Here is a 3089-nt window from a genome sequence, read left to right on the forward strand (position 1 = left end):
ACCATCAGAAACAGCGCTGTAAAAACTTTGGAAGTCATTCAGAAACAGGAGAGAACCATAAATCTTCATGAAAGTTTTGTTGTTGTTTGTCGTTTGTGCTTATTTAATTTCTATTTATTTTTTTTATTTTTTCCTTTTTTTTTTTTTTTTGTTTTTGTTTGTGTGTTTGTTTGTTTGTTTTCTGGGGGGGGGGGGGATATTTTTTGTGAGATTTTCAGCCTTTTTTTGTAGATTACGTGTCAGTCTGGGTATTTCAGGCAAGAGTTGGAGTCCTGCATCTCCAGTTACAGCCAGAAGCTGTTTAAATACATATAACTCATGTACTCCTGTAACTCTGAGGCCACAGATCCAGCTCAGGATTTGTTTGTTTGTTTTTGTTGTAGTGTTACATTAAGACAGAGCAGTTAGACTGAGCCTAAGTAAGGGATTTTGAAAGTACTCTCTTCCAAGAAAAGTACCACAGAAAGTACCACATTCGGGTCTATAATTACTCCCTCCATTCTATTATATTTTATACATTACAGGCAAGAAGATTCATTTGAGTGTACAGAATGTTCAGATATTTATTTATTTATTTATTTAGTTAGTTAGTTAGTTAGTTAGTTAGTTAGTTAGTTAGTTAGTTCTGCATGTCAAGATAGAGCTTGGACACTGGAATAATAATTCATTATATAAGTTCAATGAATCAACGGGGACAGCAAGATTTTATCCCTTGAAATGTAGAGATCAGCTACAAAGGTTATGCATATTGTTCAAGAATTCTATGCCATCTCATCCCTGCCATATATGTGCAGTGGTTCTGGTAAACTGTTGATACTCTTTTACTTCCAGGTCAGGACCATCATACTTTTATTCAGTAAAGCTTTGTCAAGCTCTCTACTCTCTTCCTGTTCCATCTGCTCTCAGCATATACTTCTCTTGCTGATTTTGCAATTTGATCAAATATTAATGTACTTTGAAATTACTCTCTAAAAATCATATATGATGTTATAGCTCAGCATTATGGATGACATACATATGATGCTATGGATCATTATATACTTTTAGACACAACTAGAATCTGAGTTCAATTTCTATTCCACAGTCTGTTTGTTAGTAGCACCAAGAATCCATGAAGAGTTTTTCTAAATAATGAAAATGGAAACAATTACAGATCATTAATAATTATGCAGACAACAAAAGTCATTAATGTAATTCTCAGTCAAGTTTATCCCCTGGTACCTCTGAAGCTTGGATATTTGACTTTCAAGCCCATTCATGCATCTGTACTATAAGAAACTCCACAAGTTTTCAGTGTTTACACTGTTAAATGTCTGTCTCTATTCAGTAAACAGAACAACTGAAGGACTTGCATACATGAAAAGAGATCTTTTCCATCAGTAGAACACAATTTGACTCAATTTGTGGAATAATAAGTTTAGAGTATCATAGAAACATAGAATGGCTTGGATTAGTAGGGGCCTCTAGGATAATGAAGCTCCAAGCCCTCAGCCGTAGGCAGGGCCACCAACCTCTGCATTTAATACTAGACCAGGCTGCTAGGGCCCCTCCTGACCTTGAACACCTTCAGTGACAAGGAATCCACAACCTCTCTGGGCAGCCTGTTCCCAGCACCTCACCACTCTCTTGGTAAAGAACTTCCCCTGATATCCAATCTAAATCTTCCCTCCTTCAGCTTAAAACCATTTCCCCATGTTCTGCCATTACCTACCCTTGTAAAGACCTGCCTCCCCTCCTGTTCGTAGGATAGATGCAATAAGGTCACCCCTCAGCATTCTCTTCTCCAGGCTGAACAAACCCAGCTCCCTTAGCTTGTCTTTGTAGGGGAGGTGCTTCAGTCCTCTGATCATCTTTGTGGTCCTCCCCTGGACCTTCCCCAACAGCTCCTTGTCCTTCTTGTATTGGGGCCCTCAATGCTAATCTTAATAGTTGTAATAGTTGTCTCAATAGTCTTGTACTGGGGGGCCCCCGGAGTAATCAAAACAGCGCAGCTTTCCCCTGCACTGGTGCAAGGAGCAGGAGAGGCAAAAAGATGTGAAAATGACTCTACCACTGTGCTGTTTAAAAGGAAGGGGAGTGTGAAGGACCAAAATTCCGGAGTCTTTGAGCACTTCTATGCAATACAAAGGCAACGTCATCATCTGGAGAAGGAGTAAGTCTGCAGATTTGAGCCAGGATAATATGTCATTCAACACTAGTGTAAGGAACACATATGCAAAAACACACTGTAGAGAATCAATATAATTATCCTGTCCAACTCTCCTGCTCAGGTACAGACACCTACAGCAAGCTGACCAGGACCATTTCCACATGGATTTTATCTATCTCCAAGGAGGACTCTACTGACTCTCTGGGCAATCTATGTCAGTGCTCAGTCATCCACACATTGCTTACTGATGCCCAAAGGGAGTCCCCTACCTTCTATAGTTTGAGCCTGTTGCCTGTTGTCCAAACACTGGGAAACATAGACAAGACCGTGGTTCCATCCTCTCTGCACCCAACCATCAGGTATTAATGGATGCAGATGAGATCTCCTTCTCTCAGACCTCTCAGCCCCTCCACAAAAGCTTCAGGTTCTCTTACTGGCCAGAATACGTCCATTTCTCTCCATTAGTGTCAAGGCCAAAACTGAAACTCTAAAGTCTTCCATAAAGCTTTGCTGAAGCCCGGGGTTGAACCAGGGACCTTTAGATCTTCAGTCTAACGCTCTCCCAGCTGAGCTACTTCAGCCCTTGCTAAGCATGGATTTTCTCACAAACTGATAGAACATATGTCTCTTTCAGCCCTTTATTGTTCAGACTCATTTTGTGGACATTTGGCTCTTTTGCTGTTATTAGATTGAACACTGCAGGGGGGCAAACACTGTACCCCACTGAAATCAATGATATCAAGTCTGCAGCAAGTGGACCTGGTAAAATCTGCAGACACTAACTTGCAGATAATTCTTTAAACATCACCATCAACATAGACATGACTCCCCAAGACATCAGCTACAGACTTAAAACTAATAGGTTTTAATATTGTATGGAAAAAAAGCAGGAGAACTGATACATTAGCATGGGGCCTTGTTGAAAGGAGAATGAAAACAT

At 40.3% G+C, this 3089-nt stretch overlaps 1 non-coding gene across 1 annotated transcript; it reads right to left on the reverse strand.

Moving 5' to 3' along the window:
- Positions 1-2657: 2657 nt before the first annotated feature.
- TRNAF-GAA (transfer RNA phenylalanine (anticodon GAA)) lies at positions 2658-2730 on the reverse strand. Its single transcript has one exon. It is a non-coding gene; the product is annotated as a tRNA-Phe (tRNA).
- Positions 2731-3089: the final 359 nt, after the last annotated feature.

The sequence above is a fragment of the Coturnix japonica genome, chromosome 2 (assembly GCF_054131305.1).
Source record: "Coturnix japonica strain WE chromosome 2, WE-NBRP24, whole genome shotgun sequence".
Taxonomy (NCBI): Eukaryota; Metazoa; Chordata; class Aves; order Galliformes; family Phasianidae; genus Coturnix; species Coturnix japonica.